The following is a 12,743-nucleotide window of genomic DNA, read 5'->3' as shown; positions in this document are numbered from 1 at the left end:
CTTCCAGGGACTAAGCCACTACCCAAAGACTATACATGGACTGACCCTGGGCTCCAACCTCATAGGCAGCAATGAATAGCCTAGGAAGAGCACCAGTGGAAGGGGAAGCCCTTGGTCCTGCCAAGACTGAACCCCCAGTGTACGGGATTGTTGGGGGGAGGGTGGTAATGGGGAGAGGGTGGTAATGGGGGGAGGATGGGGAGGGGAACACACATATAGAAGGGGAGGGGGGGCTAGGGGGCTGATGGCCTGGAAACCAGGAAAGGGAATAACATTTGAAATGTAAATAAGAAATACCCAATTTAATAAAAATGGAAGAAAAAAAGATGCTAACTTAAAACTTCCAAATTACTTAAGAGATGTGAATATAAATAGCCAAGAAGCCCACATCCAAGCAGAGTCAAAGATCTGTACAAAATTCACTCTAACTGGAGGTTACCTGTCACCTACAAGGGGTCATCGATGAGGTTATGAGTTGATTCTCAGGAGAAACTTTGGGAGCTAAATGTCAGCAGACTGAAAATTTTTAAGTTCTAAAAGGAAAATTCTTTTAATTTTCTTTTCAATTTTTTTTAATTTTCAGAGGACAGTTTTCAGAAGTCAGCTCCCTTCTGCTTTTATCTGGGCCCTGGGGATTGAACTCAGGTTGGCAGGTGTCGCCATGTACTGGGCCAGCCCTGTGTTTATTGTCTGGACTGAACGTGTACAGACGCTCCTTGCCATTACTTCCTGGACAACATAACTAGTTGCACACTGTGTTGTATTTGGTATTTAAAGTCCGCAGAGATGCTGTGGTGGGAGCACACAGGATCTGTGCAGACCATAGCCTTTCAGATAAGGAACCGAGCAGCCACGGGTTTGGGGATTGGGAACGAATCCCCCATGGATTCCAAAGAACAGCCATACTAACCCAGACAAAACAGACTCTATATGCAAAGCATTTGAGTAAAAGATTTGATGCAGCAAGAGGCTCTAAGTTATTGACATTTACACATTGAGTAACTGACCCTTGAAGTAGTCCATGGCCCTGGAAGTAGTCTGTGTTCTGCCTGCTCACCCTTTCTTCTCCATCAAAAGCGTCTTAGCTTAAGAAACCCAACCGATGTTAATATTAATTAATTAATTAATATTCATCAGGTTAATAGAACAAAGGAGAAAAGAAAATGTCTGCGCATCTCAGTTATTGAAAACCATGCATCAGGCAGGTCCCGGGCCCTTTCATGATTTAATAATGGTAGCAATAACAACGACAACAATAACTGGAAACTAGGACCAAAGAGCAATGTCTGAACATAAAAAGATATGAACCATGAACACCATTCTCTATAGATAAAAACGAGGTTTTCTCTTTGAGCAGAAACGAGTCAAAGATCTTGACCACTCAGCCTTCTACTCTATGCTCTGTCATCCCCTCCAGGCTAAAGTGAGAAGTGTGCCTCTGAGGGTGTACTGAGGGTAAGGGTTGAAGCTGTCATGAAGGTTTGTGGGTGCGGGGGTGTCCTGAGTTAGGTCCTAGTCAGACCAGCTGTGTATTTAGCTCTACTGTGTTCATAATGATTGATGTCTACAAACTTTTCTGGACATACCTGGGAACCTAAGACTGTCTGGTAGATGTTACGATTCTCTATTAAAAAGGCCTAAAAGGGGGTTGAGGATTTAGCTCAGTGGTAGAGCGCTTGCCTAGCAAGCGCAAGGCCCTGGATTCGGTCCCCAGCTCCGAAAAAAAAAAAAAAAAAGGCCTAAAGCTACACACGTATTTAAAATTATATATCTAATTATTAAATCTATAGGATTATAGATAGAATTAGAAGAGAACCGTGTGTATTATGTGTGTCCTTTAAGGAAAGAAAGTGGAATGATTAAATATCAGTTGATGGTAAGTTCATAACGAATGTATACACTAAGTAAGCAAACAGCGACCTTCTCTCCAGCATCCTCATGTGCAGGTGGACGTGCAAGCCTGTCATCCATTTCACTGCTGGACAGATACAGGTCCCTCCTAGGCTGCCTGTGCAAAGTGGCTGTATGAATGGCCGTCTTCAGTGTCTGGGAAATTGTGTCCCTTTCCTTAACTCTCTGTCTTTGAAAACAGAAGACACAGCAAAGTCCCTAGGACTGAATTTCTTCACAGCATTTCTTCTTTGGTTCCTGCCATCAGTGTACACAGATGCCCACTCTCCCCTTCTGCCTGCGTCACTGAGGAAAGAGGATTGCTTTTGTCCGGTGAACCCCGGTGATGTGCCTGATAGTTCATAATTCGTTGTGTCACTTCATTAAATTAGGAAAAATAGCATTTGCCACTTCGGGTCCCATTTTAGAATCTACTAAAAAAAAATAAATAAATAAAGTGTTCAATTCTTCAGTGGCTCTCAGGAGGCATCCTGGGTTAACATGAGATTTCATTCAACCTGAACCATTTCCCATGGTTCACAAACTCTTTTGTTTTACCTCTAAGGCTGTAGTTTGGAAGTCAAGTGGTAAACTTGGAAGTGATTTGAGAAAAAAACGGGGGGAAAGTATTATCAGGTCATGACGTTGGTGCATTTTTCTGCCCAGCGATAATATTTTTTGCAGTGTGTGTGTGTGTGTGTGTGTGTGTGTATGTATATGTGTGTGTATGTGTGTGTGTGTTGTGTGGGAGTATGTGTGTATGTATATGTGTGTGTATGTTGTGTGTATGTGTTGTGTCTGTGTGTGTGTGGTGTGTATATATGTTGTGTATGTGTGTGTGTATATGTGTGTGTATGTGTGTGTGTTGTGTGGGTGTATGTGTGTATGTATATGTGTGTGTATGTGTGTATGTTGTGTGTGTGTTGTGTCTGTGTGTGTGTGGTGTGTATATATGTTGTGTATGTGTGTGTGTATGTATATGTGTGTGTATGTGTGTGTGTTGTGTGGGTGTATGTGTGTATGTATATGTGTGTGTATGTGTGTATGTTGTGTGTGTGTTGTGTCTGTGTGTGTGTGGTGTGTATATATGTTGTGTATGTGTGTGTGTATGTACATGTGTGTATGTGTGTATATTGTGTGTGTGTGTCTGTGTGTGTGTGGTGTGTATATATGTTGTGTATGTGTGTGTTGTGTCTGTGTGTGTATGTATATGTGTGTATGTGTATGTTGTGTCTGTGTGTGTGTCTGTGTGTTGTGTGTCTGTGTGTCTGTGTCTATGTGTCTGTGTGTGTGTGTGGTGTGTGTATATGTGTGGTGTGTATGGTGTGTGTATGTGTGTGTGTCTGTGTGTATGTGTGTGTGTCTGTATGTATGTGTGTGTGGGGTGTGTGTGTGTGCAGCTGTTATCTAATCCCTCAAAGGGGGAGTTACAGGTGGTAGAGCGCCTTCCCCCACCCCATGGTGGGTGCTGGGAATGGAACCTATGTCCTCTGTGAGAACAGCTCATGCTCTTCACCATCGAGCCATCCCCCCAAGCCCATTAATATTTTATTTGATAGAAAACCAGCTGCTTTTCTGGGCCGCTGACCCCTCTGGTTACAAGGAACTCTTGGCTCTTGAAGTTGCGGATGAGCTCCCAGAGCTTCATACAGATCCTGGCTTAGACGGAATTTCCTCCCTCAGATTCCGATCCCTGAACAACAACCCTGCGGTCCTCTCCAGTGGAGCCTCTCTACCAAGCATGGATGGCCCAGCACTCTCATGACCCCTAACCTGCCCTCCCTTATCAGGGGTTTATCTTCATAGACAAGGGCATTTCGTGTGTGTCAAGCCTAGATGTTTTAAAAGATGGAATCTAATAAATGGTATTTCCTTAGGGCTTTTTTTTTTTTTTTCTTGCTCTGTTTTGAGCGGGGCAGATGCTTCTGGAGCAGAGCGTTTTACAGCATCCTCTCATCTTGGGCTGCCAAACCAGCTTGGAAAAGATACAGCCTTGCCTTTATGATCCTTTCAGAGGACTTTAGCCGGAATGCTGTTTGGAGCAGGTGGCCCGGGCTGATACAGCGCCAAACCAGTAACTTGGTGCAGTTTCTGCTGCTCGGCCCTGGTTTCCGGTTTTCACCTTGCAAAGCAGGAAAGGTGGAAAGTAAGTTATAGGAGGTGGCTGTGCTTACAGATGGGGCTAGTGTCTCTGGATTTATGTGTATGGGTGACCAGGCCTTTTGAGAGGTCCTGAAGTGACACCCACAGTGTCGCCCACCACTCTGGGAACACGACTCAGATTTACACACAGTGTATGCCAGTGGCACCAGGCATAGAGACTGACAGAAGAGAGTGGCTTGGTCGTAGTTTTTTCTCTCCCCAGAGGAAATCCCATGGGCATTTGGAGTTTTGACAGTAATTCAAAACAGCGGGCATTTCTAGTAAGCTCAGTAGGCTGTCTGCCCTGATAGCACCCAAAACCAAAGAGCCAGGGACACGACTCACCCCCTTCCTGTCCTCCCCACAGTCCTGCACCACGCCTGGAGATGCGATATTCCCCCAGTCTACGGGACTCGGTTTTAATGCAAATTAAGCTTGAGTCTAAATCATTGTTTTATATTGAAAACACCACAAACTTTGAGGATGCTGGAGGCTGGTGTTTTCCTTTTGATATCTCTCCTGCTTATCTTGGGATAAATAAAGTTAATATTGAGTGGGGTTGGGGGAGGGAGCAGACCCTAAATTCCCAGGGGAGTCAGCACGGATCCACATCCTAGAAACTGATCCACCTCTGGACTTTGAAGTTACGTAAGCAAGTAAACACTATAACGTTTGAGGTACTTTAACTGGCGTCTGCTGTTTCCAGCAGAAAGTGGCAGGCAGGCCTGGATCTGCTCGCTACCTACAAATGTGCCGTGTTCCTCCTTTAATGAAGGTCTAGTTGGTCAGTATTATACACCAGATGAAAATTAAGCCATACCCTTAACTTGACTTTCTGACGCTTAAAAATGTGTCCTGGTGCCACAGTCTTTCACGGGCTCCACTTCCTCTCTCTCCTTCCGTGTTTATTCTGAGCCTCTGAGAGTTTATGAGAGTCTCAGTCAGTGTGGAGACAAAGGCGACATTTACTTCCTGGCGATGTGTTCCAAACGCACTCTCTGGTTGCAGGGCCCTCTCAACACTCATTTCTCAGCTCATTTATTTATTTAGGAGCTGCACAATCCCAGCCTTGTGCCTCTGTTGGGAAAAGACTCTACTGTGCTCACGTGGCAGTGACCCGTTTAGAAAGGTTTTGTCCCGGCCAAAGTCTCTTCTGCATTCCTAGGTCTCAATGGCACTCTTATTCTTACACAGAACCCACTGTCTCCCTCCACCTGGAAGCACTTGATTGAGTCACCAGCCCCCAGGGACAGGAGGAAGCAGGAGTCTAAATGGTACTTACACGGCCAGGTGACCTTCAATGAGCGGCGGTTTGAGAGCAAAACAGTTTTAAATGCGCAAAAGATTTGGTGTTGAGCCAACCTATTTCTTGCTCAGCTTTCCTGGGAAATTGGGAGTGCAGTGCTCACAGTGTGCGGGATCTAAAGAAGGAGGTGTGGCAAATGCAGGCATTTACATCCGTGGCTCTCAAAGGCTAGTGTCCACAAGAGACTGCTTTCCACTGGGAATAGCTTTGGTTCATTTGCAGGTCAAGAACGGCCCATAACTATAGTGAAAACTGCAGGTGTTCTAAAGGAAGCCTGGGTCAGTAGGACTCCGAGCAGAGGGAGGGGTCACCAATACACCCACAAAAGCTTCCACCCCAAATTTGTTCTTCCTACAAGAAGTGCAGGGACCGAGAGGGAGCAAACTGAGGGAATGGCCAACCAACGCCTGGCCCAACTTAAGACCCATCCCATGGGAGAGAGCCAAACTGTGACACTATTAATGATACTCTGCTATGCTTGCAGACAGGAGCCTAGCATAACTGTCTTCTCTACCCAGCAGCTGACTGAAACAGACCAGAGACCCACAGCCAAACATTCGATGGAACTTGGGAAGTCTTGTGGGAAATGTTGGAGGAAGGATTGAGGGCCCTAGAGGGGATGGGAACTACATAGGAAGACCAACAGAGTCAACTAACCTGGACCCCTGGGAGCTCCTAGAGACTCAACCACCAACCAGAGAGAGACCTAGGCCCCCGGTACATATATACTAGGCCCTGGAGATTTTACCAGTGAATGTTTGAGAACACTCCGATGGTCATTAACAAGAATCTTGAAAAGAGAAAAGACAATTTTCAGGGGTCTGATCTCTCCTCCAGGGTTGGTCCTAGGGATCAAACTCAGATTGTCAGGCCTAGCGACACCCACTCAGCCTTCTACCCAGCCTGGACTACTTAACTTCTGTAAGGCTTCAAATCTGTTGTCTCTAAGTTGGAGATGGTAGAGATGATTGTTTAAATAAAAGGTTTGTTTTATGAATAACGAGGGTGCGTCTCCAAGGTTCTTGGCAATGCTTGGCACTTGCTAACTTACCTAAGCTTATCTTAATGTTCATGTGTTGCCGTTTTTTTCCCAATAGATTCAGAGGCTCTCTTACAACTCAGACTTTTTCACATCACATAGCTTTAGAAACAGGAACACCAAATTAATAGTTCACACTAAGATCACCAGGGCCACCGGATATTGTGCGACCTCCCCTGCCTCCTCCCCAGTGACAATGGGAGGGGCATATTGAGAAATTTCCATCATTCAAGTTGTAGGGACCCTGGTGTCAGCTCAAGATACCCCTAGATCAAGTTCTCAGCACAAAGGATATTTATTTGTCCCAGAAGGACAGATGACAGGGATTAGGGACAAATACAGGAGATAAAGAGGGAGAAGGGGAAGGGAACAAGAGAGAGGGAGCAGACACAAAGGACTTCCTCTAAATAGAGAGGAGACAGATGTGGCCCATAGGCAAGTAGTGGTTTATAGGGTAAGTAGTGGTTTATAGGGTAAAAGGGAAACCCTGGGTGAGGATGAGGTGTTTAATTTTGATTGGGTATGTGTTTTTAAATATCTTTAGTTTTTTTTTCTTACAGTCCAGTTGTTATCCCCCTCCCGGTTCTCCCTCCAACAGTTCCTCCTCCCCTGTCTCCAAGAGGATGCTCCCAGACTCCTCACTCCACCAGGCCTCCCCCTCCCTGAGGCCTCGAGTCTCTCGAGGTTACGTATATCTTCTCTCACTGAGGCCAGACCAGGCATTCCCTCTGCTGTATATGTGTTGGGTTGCCTTGTATCAGGTAGTGTATGCTGCCTGGTTGGTGGCTCAATGTTTGAGAGGTCTTTCGAGCCCAGGTTAATTGAGACTGCTGGTCTTCCTATGGGGTCGCCCTCCTCTTCAGCTTCTTCCAGCCTTTCCCTAATTCAGCCACAGGGGTCAGCAGCTTCTGTCCATTGGTTGGGTATAAGTATCCGTGTCTGACTTATTCAACTGCTTGGTGGGCATCTCAGAGGACAACCATGCTAGGCTCCTGTCTGTAAGCACACCATAGCACCAGTAACAGTGTCAGGCCTTGGAGCCTCCCCTTGAGATGGATCCCAAGTTGGACCGGTCATTGGACCTCCTTTCCCTCAGTCTCTTTTTTTGTCCCTGAAGTACTTTTAGACAGGAACAATTCTGGGTCAGAGTTTTTGACTGTGGGATGGCAACCTCATCCCTCCACTTGATGCCCTGTCTTTCTACTGGAGGTGGACTCTACAAGTTCCCTCTCCCCACTGTTGGGCATTTCACCTAAGGTCCCTCCCTTTGAGTCTGAGCCTCTCTCACTTCCCATGATTCTGGTACATTTTAGAGGGTTTGATTGAGCATGTTAATTAGGGCAACCAAGAGAGGTGGTTTGATAGCTGGACTTCAATACTTTGACAGCTGGACCCTGGTGGTCAGCCTCGGGAGGAGGAAGTGGCCAAATAAGAGAATAGGCCTTGGGGGCTGGATTCAGGACTGTAGTCTAATGGTTTTCAGGAAGGAAGAGGGGAGGAGGAGGGAATGCGGAGGGAGGACAAGGCTTGCCAGAGCCATGTTTCCTGTGCTTGGGCTGACCCTTCACACATCACAGGATTTTAGATTCTCTATCCACTCAGAAATATCCATCTTAGCCTTTCCGTAGTCTGTCATAGTTTGGTGCTAATGACAGTGAAAGTGGCCCTCGGGTAAATCTTTAGGAAACAGAGTAACCCTTTCCTGGTTTGTCTTCTTTTGCTGACCACTAACCACTCCACCTAACCACTAAGAACACTATGCCCCAAAGAAGGGAAAACATGCTTTCCTTGGTGGGGGGAAACATGCTTTTATTGGGGGGGAACATGCTTTTATTGGGGGGAACATGCTTTCATTGGGGAGGAGGGAGATACTTTCACTGGGGGAAGGGTCACAGATGATGTATCAGGAAGAAAATTCTCCTCAATAGAGGCAGGACCAAACATCCCCAGCTGCCCTTTCAAAGACTTTGCCCATAGATCTATCTGTCAGCAGATTTTACAGTCCTGATATTTGCAAAGAAGCCTGTGAGATTTTAGTCTACAGCCCCAAAATGCTGTGAGTTTCCTTTGTTTCCAAATGTGATATGTGAGAAGTTCATTATGGACTGCTCTTCAAACTGTTGGTCCTGGGATTGCTTAAGCATCCTGTTTTCCAGCCGTCTGTCTGTCTGTCCTCTTCTTTTCCCAGTCTCCTTGGCACTTTCTTTTCTGTGTCTCTGAACCTACACAGGATACATTAATAACACGACAATGATGTTTTTTTACTCTTGTGGTTTTGTCCGTAAGTGCCTCTAATATTAAAATCATCATCTTGAAAGGCAGGGACTGTATCAGGGGTCAGGAAAGAGCATAACTCAAACATCTTTAAGAAAAGAAAGGTCAAATGTGGTTTTAAGGTCATGGTCTCCCTTGGGCTAAGTTTCATATCCAATGGTTGTGACCATAGCTTGCTGGATTATTAATTTTCTCCTATGTAAGAAAAGACAGCATGTTGTATTTGAGGCTACAGACAAGTGAGGTGATGTGCAAGCTTAAAGACTTCTGCACGTTAAGAGAACAAATTAAAGGGCAACTTTTGGGATGCTGGAAATACTCTGTTCTCTTAGCAGAGGAGGGATGGCCACATAGGATGCACTGGGAATCTCAAAAACTGCGGAACAGACATTCAGATCTAGCAATGGACCAGAGAGATCATTCTAGGGAGGTACCAACTGATACAGGATAACGGGCTCCAACACCCTGGTCACCAGAAGAAAGAACAATTCCCGGTGTTTCAGCCACTTTCTCACATCCAGAGGAAGGTCAGGTCTTTCCTTCTTTCCAAAGAGCTGAGGCAGCCACAGAGTGTTGGATCCATGCTCACCTGAAAACACGCTGCGGCTCAGGTTGTCCGAGCACACAAGAACACCATCAGGAAGACAAGTCATCCTTGTTAACTGGCTTCTGCAGGGAAAGGTCAAGGGGGCAACTGTATATGTGGGTGTCTGCCCAGAAAGTCAGTTGTCACCAGACTGGATAGAGCTGGACCAAGGACAAAAAAAAAAAAAAACAAAAAAAAAACAAAAAAAAAAAAACCCTCCTACGATGAAAAACCAAATCTTATTTTATTTTAAGACTTTATTTGGGTTTTTGTTTGTTGTTTTTGTGTTTGCCTTTGAGACACGATTTCACTAGGTAGCCCTGGCTGGCCTATTAAGTCATTATGTGAAACCAGACTAGCCTCCAGCACACAGAGATCCACCCGCCTCTGCCTCCCGAGTGCTGAGGTTAAAGGCGCGTGCCACCGCACCTGGCATAGAGTTTACGTCTCATGTGATCACGTGATGTGCCTCATCTTATACAGGTGCCACTTGTGTCCTGCCATCTTGACGGGAGACAAATGCATCTCTATTCATTGCAGGTCATTGGTCTTTGGTGTTCTCTCCCGTCACCACAACAGATGTGAAGACACAAGAGATCTCCCCACCAGTGCCCCTGTCACTTTATCTCAGCTGCTCTTTCCTTTCCTCTATTATCATAGGAGCCACCACCAGTGACAAGGTCCTGGCTTCCCCAGAGCACAGGGTCATCAGGGTCTACCTACAGCACCTCCCTGCTTTCTTTCATTTCATTTTCCTGCCTGTCCATAATCTATAGCCCCCCTTGCCATCGGCATGCCGTCTGGCCCCCGGAATAGCTCAGAAACCGCTCCAATTGCTAAGAAACCCAGCTAGAAGGTTACTATGTATGGATGACGGCTTGGCCCATCCCACCTTTGGTTACAACTGAAGTTCACCTATTGTTTCATTCAAGGCTCTCCAGTGACTTGATGCTGGTTACTCCCAGTTTTGCCTATCACGCGATCATTAACGTGCCCTTGTTACTTGGCTTGGGTGGTCTGGGTGTCTCTCTCCTCTTTCTACCTGTTTCCATCAGCCCGTATTCAAAGCCCATCTCTCCTGCAAATTCTTTTCTGAACTGTAAACTCAAAACATTTTCTCATGACACATCGTTGTTTGTTTGTTTGTTTTTTCCCCTTTGCCTCAGGGTAACCTGGGGACTTAATTAGTCTTTAGTGTTTCTTTGAATGGTGAGTGAGACCATTCTTAGAGGCAGAAGAGAAGATAGAGTCTTGGAGGCAGAATTCTGGCAGCGACCTGTTTTTCTGTCTTAACTCCCTGTGGGTGGGGTGGTGGACTCCTTGGGAGTATGGAACTTATTTCTCATCCTGAGACCCCTTGAAACTCTCACACAGACGACGGAGTGTGCTGGAGTGAGGGGCTGACTGATGGTTTCTCACTGATTTGTATTTCTGTCTTCCCCTGTTCTCTGTGTCCCACTTCTGCATCTCTTGGTAATCTCTGGACTCAGCAGACAACGAATGTGTGCCCACCCCTCTTTTGTCTAGTTCTTGAACATAAAACAAAATCAACGAATGATCTGTGCTGGCAAAACTGAATGGTGTTTCAGGACAGGTTTGAGCTGAGATTCAGACCAATCCCGTTTGCATTTGCTTTGCTTTCGTAGCTGGATGCCAGCAGCACTGTCCTCTGTGAAATGTATGTCTTGTGGAGGTCCCAGGCCACTTTGATGTGTTCTCTTTCCTCACCTCTCCCCTGCCCAACACTCCACAACACACCAACACTCCCTACTTAATTTGCAACTACCAATAACTGTCCGATGCTCGGCATAACTCATAGGCAGGGTTGATGAAACTGACACCAGCTACAGGCAGAATCCTCCCAGAGGATGATCTACTTCCCAGGCCAACCATTGCCCCTACTAAGAGAGATGCTGCCCCCAACTCAAGGAACCTGTGACAAGCTGGGATGATCTTCTGATCAGCGATAGCTTTGATGGGATGTCATAGTCCCTGTCCCTCTTGACTCTGCCACATTTTTCCCGGAAGCTGGCATGGTGTCGATATTGTCTGCTAACAGTGAGGGGCTTCAATGCCCACCAGAGCTCTGTGATTCTCGGGGTCCACATTACCATGGGGCTCTGCTGCGCTTATGCTCTTTCAAAAGCAGCGGAGAGTCTCTGGCCCCATCAGAGTGCTGCATGCACGCTAGGAAATCCTTGTTTAGTTTTCAGATTCGTACATGAAACTCACCAAGAGCTCTGCTTCTCGAGGGAGTGGACCTCTGGGGCGTTGGCAGTCTTGAGCAGCTGTTGAGGGATTTCTGAATTCTGTATACACATTCGTTCCCACGAAGGGCTCCAAGAACATCTAAACTCTTTCACTGTCTTCTTTCTGCTCTGGCATCTGGGCTCTCACAAGCATTGCTTCAGTTGTCCTGAGCTCGGTCAGTAAAGGCTGTCCCTTTGAGCACCATGTTAATGGGATGCGTTCTGGTTGATCAAATACATTTCTCCGTACTTCAGAATTGTCTTACTATGGCTTCTAATGATTGTCACGGGCCTCTGTCTATTATTTAGCTCATGTCATGGTGGTGTACTGATAGAAAAGGCCATGCTCCTGTTGGAAACTGGAAATTATGGAAAAATGCCAGGCATTGTGTGTGTGTGTGTGTGTGTGTGTGTGTGTGTGAGAGAGAGAGAGAGAGAGAGAGGGAGAGAGAGAGAGAGAAAGAGACAGAGACAGAGAGAGACAGAGATAGAGAGACAGAAAGACAGAGGCAGCAGAGGGGATAAAAATATATATTATGTATATTTAATACATGTAACATGTTTGCGTATTAACATGTGTAGAGAGCTGCTTCCCTTGACTCTTCAGCCACAAGAGTTCAAATTGTTTTCTCTAAGGAGAAGGAAACTGAGAGAGAAGAGGACAGCCAACCTCCCAAAGGAGATCTCTTGCACAGACACAATAGCCACTGAGTCATGTCCTGGCTTCTGGCCTGACACCGGGGATTCATCTTAGGTTTCCCCAGGTCATAGAGGCAAGCAGATGTCCACAGCTGTTTCCAGGCATCTGCGGAGACAGGCTGAACCAAAGTTACACTCGAGAGGCAGAGCCAGGTTCCTGTCCCAAGGAATTCATCCCCAAACACTTCAAGAATGCAGCCTTTGAAAGTCCTGACTGGTACATTTGACCTTCCAGCTGCTTCAGGAACAGAAAGTAACCCCCAGAGACAAAAACACCCTCAAATCAAGGGAACAGCACAGTCTTAACTTTGGACTGAACAGTGAGGAATTTGGAAGTTTGTCCTTATAAATTCGACAACATTTGGAAGAGCTCCACGATCTCTCGGAATCTCCGTTATGAAATGCATGTGGAGTTTTCCTCTCAGCCTGGTTCTGGACGGCTGCGCCAGGCAAGCTCATCAACTCCCTAAGAGTTCAGAGCCCCTATCTCCCACTCCGAAGTGTCAGGAGTGCATGCTGAGATCCCAATTGAAACAAGCCGATGGACAGGCAAAAGTG

The sequence above is a fragment of the Rattus norvegicus genome, chromosome 12, assembly GCF_021556685.1.
Source record: "Rattus norvegicus strain SHRSP/BbbUtx chromosome 12, alternate assembly SHRSP_T2T, whole genome shotgun sequence".
In the NCBI taxonomy this organism is placed as follows: Eukaryota; Metazoa; Chordata; class Mammalia; order Rodentia; family Muridae; genus Rattus; species Rattus norvegicus.
This window is presented reverse-complemented; position numbering follows the sequence as displayed.